Here is a 14,232-nt window from a genome sequence, read left to right on the forward strand (position 1 = left end):
GCACCTCAAAAGGAAAGCCAAGGAGTAGACTGCAACAAATTAAATTACGTAAACCTTTTTTGCCTTTCACAGACACAAGGAACCAAGAATTTGAAAACAGTATTAAACCCATTCTTTTGGGGTTTGCATCTTCCAACAAGACACCATTTGGACACTTCTGAATGGGGTCTAGGAAGCAAGTCCTGAATGATCCCTAGACAAAAACAATCAGGAATCATTCCCCTCACCACTTAATAGCACACAGATGTAAAGTAACCTACGCTGCCATGCAGGTGAACAGATGCAGGTTTTCCTTTCACAAAGTAATCACAGTTTAAATGCATTATGAATTCCACAGTTACAAAAACTGAAGACTAGACATGAAGAGAAACCTTAACAGGTAGGAACACACCGTCATCAAGGAGGCACAATCTCTGTGAATGGAGATTTAGGATGAGATTAACACATATGCAAGATAATCCCAATGGGTACAGTCAGCTCCAATTTGGGACAAGTGGCAACATTTTCTCAGAAGAAAAAAAAATGTCGTTAAGATAGTTCTCAGATGCATGTGTAATAATATTCCACGGCCTTGGCTGTTTCAGACTACACAGTGCAATAGCTAAGCGAAGCCAAGAGTTAAAGAGTTTTAACTAATAACTGCACAGAGAAGCTACAGGGTTAACCACAGAAGCACAGAAGCCACAAGGAGCTAAACCCATGAAGAACTATTACAAAAGCTGTAAATGCAGAGGAACTCAAATTACATTCCTTAAGTAGTTTTGATAAAATAAGCATGATCTACAGCTTTCCAGGAGACCACTAACTGAAAGACATATAAGCAGCTTGCAGTGAACTTTGATTTTTAGTATCAGTTCTCAACTTTTGAATTATGATGCTTTTAAAACAGGAAAAACAGCTTCGATAAAAAAAGTCAGTTGCTGCAGTAATTGATTTCCACAGAAAAATCCACAACTAGGACGAAACAGAACTTCTAATTGCTATTTTTAATTCTGCAGTGACAAAAACCTCAAGAAAACATTATGTAAGACCATTAACCTCTTTGCTTGTAACTGGCACCTTAATTTAGCACACTACCACACTAGATATCTTAAGATGAATTCTTAATGCCAAAGCCTACCACTGGCTGCAGCAGGGCAGTCACAGCAATAATGGAAATGAAAAAAAAAATCCCAAAGCAAGCATCATATACTGAATTTTGCAACTACAGCCCCTTGGGCAGAAGCAGTTATATGTGAGCCTGTCCAGCTCTAATGAAACAGTATTATTTCCAGATTGGTAATCCCAAAGATTATCAGATGCTCCCTAGTATTTTAGGAACACTGAAGAGAAATCAAAGTACACAGAAGATCTGGACTGACAGAAAACCTCCAGCTCACCTTTTATTCCAGGAAGTGGGTCAAACCCAAAGAGGCTGTAACCTGCTGAAAAGGAAAGTTCTGAACAACTGCTTTTCTTCTTTTCAAAGCAACCTCTCAGCATTCCACATGCACGCTCCATGGCAGTTCAGGTCAGGTATGACAAAGATCTCCACAACTGCCATGTATTGTACTTAACTATAGTTCAGTGGCTATCACATATACACATATGACTGAGTGAAAAACAAAACAAGGTAATCTTTAAGAACATTCCTGTCGCTCAGCCCTGCACCCCACCACCCCCCCCCCAAAAAAAAAAAAAAGACAGATTAGAAAAAGACAGATTAATCTTCTACACCGATAATAAGCAAGACTGATGAATTTCACCCAGACAACCTCTTAAAATACTGTCTTCCATCCGTTCTTATCACATTGTGGCAAAGAACGACATTCAGGAGGGAAGAAAAAAAGAAAAAAAAGACCGATTAAAAGCTTACTTTCAGAAGCTATTGTCCTGCTGTGTGAAAAGAGCTCTATGAATCACCAGTTCATCTCCCCCTGACTCCATCTACTCTTAAGAATTCCCTGATGTGCTTGAATTCATACTCCACCCATCCAGACTGTAACGTCCCAACTTGTATGCAAGAACACTGTGGGAGAGACAGCATCAAAACATTCAGTAAATTTAACCTAAATGGCCTCTAGTGCTCTTCCTCATCCACAAATCTGATTATTTTAATCACAGAAGACAATGAGGTGGGTCAGACATAACTTACCTTTGGTAAATCCATACTGACTGTTCCCAGGCAGGTTCCTTCACGTGCCCAGAAACGGGGCACCAAAAGGACCTGACTCATGACTGTCCCCAGGACTGAAGCGAGGCTCACCAGCCTGTAGGTCCCTGGATTATCTTTTGGGTCTATTTTGAAGACAAGTGCAACATTTGCCTTTGTCAAGTGATCAGAAACAATCCCAGCACCTCCTTGACTTTTCAAAGATGACCAAGACTGGCATTACTATCACACAGCCAGCTCAGCACCTCTGGGCACAAGCCCCATAGACTCATATGGCTCAAATTCTCTCACGTAATCCCTCACTGCTTTAATTTGCTTCTGACTGCTGTTTCCTCTTTGAACGCTGCCTCTGAACACACAAGCCCAGGAGACCTTGCTGCTGAAGACTTAGGTATAAAAAGCACCAAATACCTCAAGCATATCTGTGCCAACCATCACTCATTCCCCCACCTCATTCAGCAGTCTTTGTTTACCCTTTTACTGCTGACATAGAGGTAGAAGCTACGTAATAATTATCAGGGATGTTGTAATATGCACTGTCCTGAGGGAAAGCAGCTGTTTCCAAAATTCAAAGACAGAAATGCAGACTAACATAGCAGAGTTTGTTCTGTCTGTATTCCAAGTTGTCAAAGAAACTGCATATCTCTTTGCGGGATGTAAAACCAACCTGCTGGAGAGTTGCATGACCCCATTTCTAAAACGTCAGGCAAAAAAAGCCTCCTCCTTGCTGTCAGCCAGGCTGAATGAATTGAGCAAAGGAAAATCAGCGCTGTAAAGAACAAACCTAGGCTCTCCTGAAAATCCCTAAGAAAGTTTAACGGAGAAGTTTCTTTCCAGGTTTAATTAAGAAAAATCTAGACTATGGAATAAGGAACTAAGATTTTTTACTTAGATGTCAACTAGTCAGACTGCTCTAGGTATAGAAAAAGAGATGCTTTATGACAACTCCATATTCTCATGGCTTTTACATGCATAATACCTCAGTGCACCAGATATGGGGGAACAGCAGGAGAAAACTCAAAGCTGTTCTAATACTCCCCAAGAGAAAGGAGAGCCAAAGGACTCAAAATGCTCGCAGCCGAGGTCATTGCTGCAGGCTTCTGGCATTGAGCAGGCATCTCATTGTGCCATGCTCACACTGCCAAAGCAATGGCAGTGCCTGCTGTGTCTGAAAGCTAGCACGGAAGTGTAACACATGCAAACAAAAGTACATTTTATCAGACTCCAGAACTCACAAGTCTCCCCTGCCCCCTTCTGGGAACAAGGTGGATCTGAAAACTTCAATATCTATTTCCAATGATAAAATTGATTACTTGGGCAAACAAAGAAAACCAGAAAGAGCTTTTGCCTCAAGCAGGAGTCCCTTCAGCAAAGACATGGATATTGGTAAGTACATCTCCCTCAGCAGCAGAGACAGACTCAAAGTGGATTTTCCTTACCCATACACTGAAGCCACTGACAAACTTGTGCCTGCCAAAAAACAGCCTGACAAGTCATAACAGTTGAGCTGTAGTGAATAAGACAATTCATTTCTCAGGTCATGATGCAGATATGCAATGCAGACCCCCTGTCCTTTACACCAATATCTCCACTACTTCCCCAAAATAAAATAAACAAACAAAAGAAAATATAGCAACTACAGAAAAACTTGCACGATATCCGTTAACTGCTCATAAACCTTCTTCACAAGTTAAGGAAACCATGTCCTATTAAGCTGCTGACAAACCTGACTTAAGCAAAAAATGCCTTTGCAGTGACTTGCCACCCCATTTATGTTGAGATCTTAAATGCAAAAGCCAAACAGACCTCATTAGGGCCAAAGAAGAAAAACTCTCCCACCTGTCTCTTCCTACCTCTGCTAACAAGGAAAACATTATGCTGTTTGTCCATGTATTTTCATACCTCACAGCACTGAAAAAAAGTTTCACTTTCCTCTTCACATCCAGAGTGCAGTCCTGCACAACTCTGTTACTTAGAAAACTTAAGGAGATACTCACTTTTCCTTTGTCTCTGCTTTGCATGTGGGCCACTGAGGAGGAAAGCTAAGCAAAGACCCCACATCCCCACTCCCAGCTGTGACAACTTCCAAAGGAACAGAGCACAGCTACTGTTAAACAGCCATTTCGGATCCGTGAAGAAAAGTGTTTCTCATTTTGAAGAGACTGACCCTGCAGTAGAGATCCAGGAACTCTATCCAAAGAGCACATTGTGAGCAATGACACGTTTCGTGCTCTCCCCTCCCTTTGCAAAGTCAGCTGGTAAGGAGCAGAAGCTGGCTCCAGTACTCAGGAAGCAGCACAGATGTTTTGTTTCCTAGGAATTAGGACATCTAGATTTAAACCTATCAAGTCTGAGTTATGCATCAAAGCCAAATGCACATTTGCCATGAAGAACCATCACAAGCAAGCTAATCTCGCCCTTAAGGCCCTTCAAAACCAGTATTTAATTTGGTTTGCTTCAAGCTCACTGTAAAGCAGCTTTACAATTCCTACAATACACTATGGGCTGTGACACCACTCTGATCCATCTCCTCCTCATATCTATACATTGCCCTTTTTCTGTGCTCTCTGAGAATTAATTATACAGAAATGAACAGCGTTAGATAAAAGTAATCCAAGAAATCGGCTCTCTTAAAGGAACTGAGGACTACAGAATCTCTGCCTTCAAGAAATCTGTAGCAATGCCCACTCAGTACGACTCCCATTGTTAGAAAGAGAACAAGCCTAAGATCCAAACAAGCAAACATCAGCACACCCATCTTCTCACTTGTGGCCAGAAAACAAGCATATGCTTAGCCATGGCGTGGGTTCCACCTCTGCCTCTTGTCACCACTAGACCACATCAGAGCAGCATCCTGACCTGAGGAAGTTCTGCCAAAACTGCAGGCGTCACACAAATGGCAGCTTTGAACAAAAAGATGAATACTCTGACTTTAACACATTATCTGAATAAGCTCCACCTACCCCTCTCCATGTAAAGCAAGGCAGTAACAGTAAGCTTCACAGCCTCACACAGTCTGGAATTTCACTACCCAAGAGGACTTTAATCTCACATATACAAGCCTCTAGAGATACACCAGGGCATTTCAGCAGTCAGAACTGAGTCTCAGACCGAATGGAGGGGCACACGGGTTAGAATTTTCTGTCTTACTGTGAAGATAAACCTGAACAAACATTTTGCATCAGCTACACTTGTCTTTTTCTACATGGCGAAGCTGACAACACTTACATTTGGCAGGCCCCATATGGCATCATGCGGTTTTACTGGACAGCTCAGCTTTTGTCTGAACGCTGTTAAAATATTTAAAGCCAGGAGAAATACAGCCAATTCTTACATCTCTCTACTGAAGTTTAACAGGTCAGGAAAGTGCTCAGTTGATTTGGTTAATAGATTCTTTAGATAATCATGATCTGAGGTCATCCAAGTGGAAAGAAAAGGGCTAGGAATAGGTTACTGGTTTGGTGCTTCCACTGAATGCTTCAATTATCTTGGTCAAACCATTCGGTCCAGGTGTACTTCAGCCACCAGCAAAACAGCATTTCAGAAAGGAAACACAGGATATTCAAGTAAACCATCTCTATACTGTTCCAAAGAGACTGCAGTTTGATTTTTTTTTTCCCCATGATCCCCTTGAACCCCATTTCAACTTAGTCCTACCTGATAATTAAATTCTCAAGATTTTAAGATTTTGTGTCCTAGTCCATCAATTGAATTGAGTTTGTTGATACAGACACAAATTAGGGCACCTCTTTCAAGTCAATGTGGTGCTGTCTGGCGGAAGAACCAAATGCCTTAGCAACTTTTACACTCAAAAGGCAGAAACAGAAAAAGACAATCCAGGAGCACATCAATTCCACAGAAAGACTTGAGAGCATGAAAGTAAGATTATCCAAACAAATTCATTTCACTGTGGTAAACAAATTCTAGTGCCAAAAGCACAAGGAGCAGCTGTTATCTAGTGGTTTCCTCTGCTAACATAGTTTCGAGACGCTGATATTTAGTAAAATTTGGGGCTTTCTTAAGCATCTGAAAAAGGTCAGACAGGCAGAGAAATCCAAGGCAGTCAGATGTACACTACTCCAGACTGTATCAATGCTCAGCACACAGCTTAATTTATTGTATGAGAAAAGGCAACTGCAGGTTGCCCTGTGATTCACCCATTCTAGAATAAATATAGCAAGGTTTGTAGGGACAGGTAAAATCTTTTATTAGACCAACTGATAGAGGACGCCCTCCCTCTCCCACTGCAACCCCTTCTATTTTTACACCGCTGATCAAAAAATTAATTCAGCTGGAAAAGACTATCTTGGGGCCCTACTTATCTACCTAATTCTTTCCTAGGAAAGGGTGCTAGCCACAATGACAAGAGAAAGCACTCATGTCACTGTCTACCTTCTTGATACCCCCAGAAAAAAAACCTTTATTTTAAAAGCGTGGGGTTTATCACTGTAACTGTACCTACATTAAGGGAGAGCTGCACTAGGCAAGGATGAACATACTGATTAATGCAGCTGTCCCAAGCATTTGTAGCAGAAATGACCTTATAAGCATGCCCACTGGGAGCTAAAGCCACATAATCACGCTGCAAATCCATGCCCCCTACTTGATATCAGTTTAATTTTCCTAAGCAGGTGACTCTTAAGGGTCACAGGCAAGAAAACATGAGCTCTAACTTCCCGACTTGACACTACATTGTGATTTTTATCATGAGAAAGTACCAAACAAACGTACATTCTCATATACAGTACGTTCTCTTGTATGGTCAACCCACTAAAAAACAGAAACACAGAGAGGAGAAGGAAAGAAAAAAATCTGAGCTCCACATTAGGAAAAATAATTAAAAAAAAAATCTCAATGCAGATCCTGCAAGAAAATACAGGGATAAAGTGCAACATTTTGTTTTAGAGGTTTTGAATGGGAAATCACTTCAAGATTCTGTCATAACAAACATTTTAGACAAAGGCAGTGCACTAAAGCTAGTACTTAATTTAGGTAAAATATATATTATCTGATGACCCTTAAAGCTAAGGTAGCAGATTTCGTTTGAGACTACCTGTAACTCTGAAGATAATTTCATACAAGAATACTCTTAATCCCTTGTGATACTAAAAAAATCCAATATGGCAAAACATGCATGACAACTCAGGGTCATGGAGGAGATTTTAGTCTGGGTCTTTTGTTATCCTGTTACTCTTCTGGGGATCAGCATAATCTGCAAGACTCTCAATCACTCATACGGAAAATCTTAAAGCTGTTAAAATACCTCGGGATTGTTTTGTGGCTTGCAGGATGCTCTGGAAGGTAAAGGGCAAAGAATTAACAGAGACACCCCCAGCCACTTGAGGGAAAATGAAAGGCAATCTGAACCTGAGGCTATCTTCTCAGAAGATACATGAATTGGGTGGCTAGTCACAGCTCCAAGCTTGACAAGATGCTATGCATTTTGAAGGGAAAAAAAACCCACAAACTTAACATCTAAAAATCTCTGCAAGATCATTTTACCCAACCAGGAGCAAGCACTGCTATCCTTTGGTACCGCCTTCTAGCGAGCCTCCCTCTCCCAAGGGATCCAATGTAACTTTGGCTTTGCAAAAAGAAATATTCAAGGATAAGGGAGCTCCTAGATGCCAAAGCAGCAGTCCCCGAACACAATTCACCCTACTGTATTTCTTAAGCTCCTTCCAAAGGAAAAGGACCTTTAATATCCCAAATCTTCATTATTACTCTCCTTATATACTGCCACTGGGCAGCAGACTTCCTGGAATCCTCTACCACACCAGCCAGTTCTGTTCTGAAAGTTTGGAAACGCCGCCTTTTCAAATGAAGTGAAGAATCAGACAATTGAAGTCTATATTTAACTTCATATTCACTGCAGCAGTTGCAAAGAAGTTCTTGTAAACACTCTACAGGTCACAAATTTCCAGTATCTTATCTAAATGTTAAGCTGCTGAAGTAGAGCTCAAAGCTCCTTCCAACAGGCTTTCTAGAGTGCTACCTACAACAGCTGAGCCCACTGGCTAAGTAACAGAGCTGTAAAGCAAAAATAAAACAGTTTGTTAAACCTGATCTATTTTCAAACTGGCTTGCATCTTAAAAATTAAGTGCTGCACCTGCATATATATATATATAAATTAATAAATAACTTTTGCCCCATACACTAAACAAGCACAGTACATATTCTTTTGGAAGACACACAGACTGTGGCAAGTTTGCTTTTAATAGCAGGTCTGTCTCAAGTGTATAAAAGTTACCTTGATTTTTCACATTTTACATTCCTTTAAAGATACTGTTAAGACTGTGTTGCAGCTTCTACACACATCAGTCTGCTAAATCAAATGTTTTCTCACAGCCACCTGGGTTACAATACATCATGGACCATCAATAGCTAGAGAAAACAAATTTACTCTTCGATTTTCTTTTCCAGTTCAATACAGTGGGGTAACAGGTGCCAGAAGCATGTTTTCTCAGACTGAAAGATACAAACAAGCACTATGGGTAAAAAATAACACAGTTCTCTAACTGCAAATGATAGCAAACCTGAAACAATAGAAACTGCTTTACACTCATGAGAGTCAGCCCAGCAAGCTCACTACCATAGGACACTGACCTCACCATAATTTTTCAAAGGCTTTGAATTTTCTTCTGGTTGTCATGTCACAATAGGATGAAGTACAAAAAACACAAAGCCTGGAAACGCTTCCCAATTAACTTGTAAACTTTAATTGCCAGGTTTTCAGAAGACGTTTTACAGCAGTGAATAAATACCTTGGTTTACTTTTGGCTGATGAATGATACAATACCCTTAACTATTTTAACTAACAGTATCTGAGCGGAGCTTCAGTCACAACTCAGAATTAATTTTTAAGACTACTGATCTTTGCTATTAAGCAAAGCAAGTTGTTAATAGGTTCACTTCAACATTTCAACTGATGAAATACATATGGAAGCATCAGTCCCAAGGATGCTACATGACTAATGAACAGACCACAGGAACAGAAATAGCTTTAGCTAAATAAGATCACAGGTAAGAATAATTGAGGGGAAAACCAGAAATTCCGAATGCTATTACAGGAAAAAAATATACCATATGCTTGAAGAAGAACAAATGAAAACTATTCACATTCCACATGGTACGGAACAGTAGTACTTATTCAGTCTGACTAATGGTGTCAGAGGTTTTCTCTCAGCTCTGTAGAAATAAAAGATGCATCAAGCATGCTTGATAAGCTAAATCTGAACCAATAAGCATTACCCTAAAATTTTAATACGCGTATTGAGGTCAACACTTGCAGTAAGAACTGCGAAATATTAAGACTGCAATTACATAAACAAGATTTGTACCCAACCAAAGAAAATGCCACTTGCACAGCATAAGAAAAACCACTTAGAATATTTGGTCCAAATGGGAAATGAAGCAAACCCTTACAATATTTGCAAAAGGGTATCCATAACCATTTTGAATACGGTCACATTTAATCCATGCAAAATCCTCATATTCAAGATGAACCTGATGTGGGTTTTATTGTGGGAGGTGTGGGAGCGTTTGTTTAAGAAACTACTAAAAAAACCTGCATATGCAGTGTTTCAGCATCAACTGAGCTTCAGACTGCTTTAGCAATTCTTCTGGGACACCCTCACGAGACCGAAGTTAAAAGGTCTTTTTTTCCCCCCCTACATCTGCAGGGTGAGAGAGTCAACCCCCATGAATCTGACAGGCATACCTTCCTCAGATCTGCCATATAGCTTTGCACACAGACCACAGCTCAGAGAAGTGGAATATAGCTTCCACTAGGCAGCAAGTGTTGTGAGGGCCTTCCGAAGATCCAGGACTTCACCAGTATTATTTAGAATCCACAAGAGTACTCAAACCAACACAAGTGCACAACACCATCTTCTGCAACAGCTCCAACATTTTGATTGAAGTCACTCTTTGGTTTGATTCAAGTCACTCTTTGGTTTGATTCAGCCACTAAAACACAGGACTACGTAGGCCTCTAGATTTCTCTCCCAAATCCTTCCTGCTTTAAATAACTCACTGACATCTGCAGTCACTGGTGCACTGATTTTGGTGCCTGAAGCTGCTTATCGCCTATAGTTAGCTGTAATGAGATCATGACTGCCTCCCCACACGTGCTTAAGCTGCTTAGACAGTACTGTCAAAGGACACAGAACAAACAGCCAGCCCTATGTTCTTGTGCCTTTCTAAGATTTCTAAACTCAATTTTTGAAACGCTTGACAATACTCTGATGCCAACAGTGGACAATGCTAATCAGAATTTAAAATGACGTGATATTTTGCATAAACCCACTCCGGCAGTTTAAAAAAAATGGGGAAAATGCAGCTTAGCATAGGACAGGGTGGGTAAAAAAAATGCCACAGTAGAATACATGAGCTATACATAGTGCTGATCTAAAGGTGAACTATTAAGTCAAAGACACAGGAGTATCCCCTGAAAAGAAGGCACCACATGTCTCCCTTCCCGGCCCCAGGAAGGTAGTTGTGGAGCTCAGCATCTTTGGTCATTACCTGGTGGGGTGCAACAGAAAAGCAAACTAGGCAACACAACTACTATTTAAACATGTGGTGTCTCAAGAAAACGAGGTCATTTGAGTCAGCTGGCAAAAAAATACTTATACCACAGTTACTACTACTGAGTCATATCTTTGTTGATAAAGAACTGGTGCAAAATGGATATGCTAGACTTTCTTCCAAACTTGGAACAGCACAAAGTAACCCCTTTCAGCCTGGAAGACTATCAAGCCAGCCTATCATCTTTCAAACTAACCTCAGAACAGGAAGGAAAAAATAAAAACCAGACAATGATAAGAGTTCTGGAATCACTTTAAGATAATTCAGCTGCAATTCAGGCACCTAAATGGCCAGAACTGCTAGAGCATAAGAGTTAGCCTCCAAGTCTTGGAAGCTTAGTTCTTATTACAAAGAACTAATTTGATTAGAAGTTAACGAAAACAAGACAGGATTGTGCTCTTCACTCTGTCAAAGTGCACCTACTTGGGTGTTTCTGTAGTATCCTCCAAACGTAAGAGCATACCTCCCACAAACCGTATCTACACATACTTACTTGAAGAGCAAAATTACAAAGTGGGAGGTAAAAAGCAAGCAGCTTATTTCTCTTTGCACGCTCTTTAAGGTGGCTGTGTACGTATTCTGGGAAAAACAGAAAAAAGTTACCTTAGAGATGTCACCCAAGCTCTCTCTGTTGAGCAGTCACTGGAATATGGAGCCAACCTCTCACAATCAAGAGGGAGCAGGACACCAGAAGCAAGTCAGCCTGCAAGACGTTGTATGGAAACGAGTTAGCAAGTGCTAAATTAGCTTTTGTTTAGATCTTTACCAGCTCATCAATTCAGAATGTTTGAGAGCACACTTCACCTCAAGCCTGGGACCAGAACCACAGTGAGCTCCTTTCAGGATGCAAGTGCTCTCACAGAAGCTCTTTACCAAATGTACCACTGGAGCCGAGGGGACCACCGCCCCAACAGCCTCCTCCACCCCTCAACTGAAGATTACCAACCAGCGGGTGGAGCAAAAAAAGAAGCATGCCTGTTCTGTATCTGGCCTGGTTCACAAGACACTGATGGGTATTAATGAAGAAAGGTTGAAGCACAGTATACTGAACTGTGGCAGCTGAACAGGCACTGCTGTAGGCCCCAGCAAGGGAGGTAGTGTTTGGCAAAGAAGCAGGACAACTGGTGGAGGAGATAACCTTTCTAACTACAAAAGCTAAATCACAGACAGCTTATCTATCAAAGCTCTCAAACGCATGTAGTAACATCCTACCAGGACAGGCACATTACATTTCATAACCTTTTTCACTGCTTTTATCAGATTTAGTTGACACAGATCTTATAATTATGGTAGCTACGCCCATGTTATTTTTGAATAGAAGCAATTGCACCAGTATCAACTAACATGGATAGCATTATACAGAGAGTGAGACACCATATAATAGCGAGGTTTATTCCTGTATTCCCAGAGAAAGGGATAAAAATCATGCCGTAAACAGAACTGACTACATACTGACATGAGGGTTATGCAAAGTAAAAGAAAGCTTAAAGAAGCTTGTCTTTTATACACAGTGCCACTCAAAATGCATATAGATAAGCCTACAGAAATAAATGAAGGCAAGTGACTTGCACCTTAGTACTAGCTGCAAAGCAGATCACACCAATGGGGACTATATTGGAAGCACAGACACACCAATTAAGAGAACTGCATCTATTACAAAGTACACCTACCCGAACAGCATGCAGGGAAAGCCAAAAATAACAGCTGCTGCCACATCAGAACAGCACAAGCACTGCATACATGCAAAGCCTGCATAACAGAAACTAAGCAGCCATGCACAAACACTTCCTCTTCCTCTCCCACCACCCCTGCGACAGCAGCAACAAACCTGATATTAAACACTCGCCAGCATCCTGCTCTGCATTCCTGTCACATCAGGAATATAAAAGAGGGAGACTGGTAGCTGCTCCTCCATATATCTGAAGGGTTCCTTCAGTTTACAGCAAGCAATACAAATACTTGACATGACTCTTGCAGAGTTTTCTGTCGCATTTTCTTCCGTTCTTTCACTCTTTTTCTCTAGCTCACCATTTCAGAGCTCACTAGGGACCCCTTGTATTTACCAGGTTTGGTTTTGACACGTTCCTTCTCAAAGACTGAGAAGTCAGGAATAAAAGCAGTCATTCCTAGGCAAGTCACATTATGTAAACAAGCAAGTGCAGAGCCATAGCTCTGCTGAGCTGCCACACGCAAACTCTGCAAGTCAAGTTCAAATCTAAACCCTGCCCAGCACCAAGACTGAGTGTGACACTGTCAAACGCAAGAGTAAACAAATCAGGCCACAGTTTTCTGTCAATACTAAGTTCTGTGCCTATAAATCCCAGCATCAATACAACTGACGCACATATCTCAAACACATTACAAGCTAATTCCCAGTGGACAGACTGGGGGAATCCAACAGCGGCAAGTGAAGTGCCTGGGTTACAATGCAATGCCCAAACAAGGTCTCCGTCAGATTTTCTGTGGCTGCAGTATCTGCATTTCAACGACAGACGGAAGAAACATACCTTCTCCAGAGCAAGGGCTGCAGATTTCTTATTCCAATGGAAACCACAAGACAGTGTCACCTCCTGCCCCAGTGTGCCAGTCAGAACTTAACAGATCCACAACAACCTTAACACAGAGAAATCAACTAAAAACTGAAATCTAAAAAGACAAGCCATCAAACCTTTTTACAAACATTTAATGATCCACTGAACATGTCCTGTAAGCAGATGGTCAACAAACAGCTCCAAGCTCGTACCAGCCTCATCATCTAGCACTAGTCAAGCTCAATAAAGTCACATTTTCAGAGTTTAATAATTTCACCCAAAATGAATAAGCTCCATATGTGGGGGAGGAAAGGAGAGAAGAAACAAATCAGGCAGCTGAGATGGGATGAGAATAGCATGCAACTGCATGATTAAGAAGAAATCACAGTGCTTGTTCAGAAGACTAATTAGTAGCTTAAGGGTGCAGGTACTACTTCAGCCCGGGCATTTTTTGACCTCTGAGTGTTTGCTATTCTAACCTTGACTTCTCCCTACATGCAACGCAATACAGGGTAACTTGCAAGTCAACTGACTTACACCATGTGCCATAAGAGGGGATCCCAAAGCACACCGATTTCGCTTTCCAGAATAGTTTTGTAAGAAGGACATGCCCAGTACTGTCATCCTGATGAAGCACACAATGATACTATCCACAAAAGTAGTAGGAAAGAAGCATGGACACTACCGTTCCATTTAATTTTTAAATTTATGTAAATATGTATTCTAAAATTATATTTTTATAATAACATATAAACACACACTATCACACCATTTCACAGTCACAGCGCAGGCTACCCTGAAGAAGAATAAGACCCCATTCCACCACCAGCCCCATGTTCCTACCATTGCCCTTCCATCAACAAAAACATTTAAGCACCCACAAAGCTGGGGAGAAAAAAAAAGTCAGTCTGTCTTCAGTTTGATCAGTTTGTAAGTTGGGGAACGCTGATACCCATCTG

At 41.1% G+C, this 14,232-nt stretch overlaps 1 protein-coding gene across 11 annotated transcripts in view; it reads right to left on the bottom strand.

Moving 5' to 3' along the window:
• IP6K1 (inositol hexakisphosphate kinase 1) overlaps positions 1 to 14,232 on the bottom strand; it is a 39,245-nt gene that overhangs the window by 22,657 nt on the left and 2,356 nt on the right. For 6 of the 11 annotated variants that reach the window (XM_055804222.1, XM_055804214.1, XM_055804215.1 and 3 more), the window contains one exon: positions 11,346 to 11,445. The exons of 2 other annotated variants lie outside the window; for them this stretch is intronic. The gene's annotated coding sequence lies outside the window, so the exon portion shown is untranslated. Of the gene's footprint in view, positions 1 to 11,345; positions 11,446 to 12,570; positions 13,225 to 13,249; positions 13,356 to 14,232 lie in introns of those variants that run through there. 3 more of the 11 variants (XM_055804216.1, XM_055804218.1, XM_027792428.2) reach the window with 2 other exon arrangements.

This window comes from Falco peregrinus, chromosome 5 (genome assembly GCF_023634155.1).
Source record: "Falco peregrinus isolate bFalPer1 chromosome 5, bFalPer1.pri, whole genome shotgun sequence".
NCBI classification, from domain to species: Eukaryota; Metazoa; Chordata; class Aves; order Falconiformes; family Falconidae; genus Falco; species Falco peregrinus.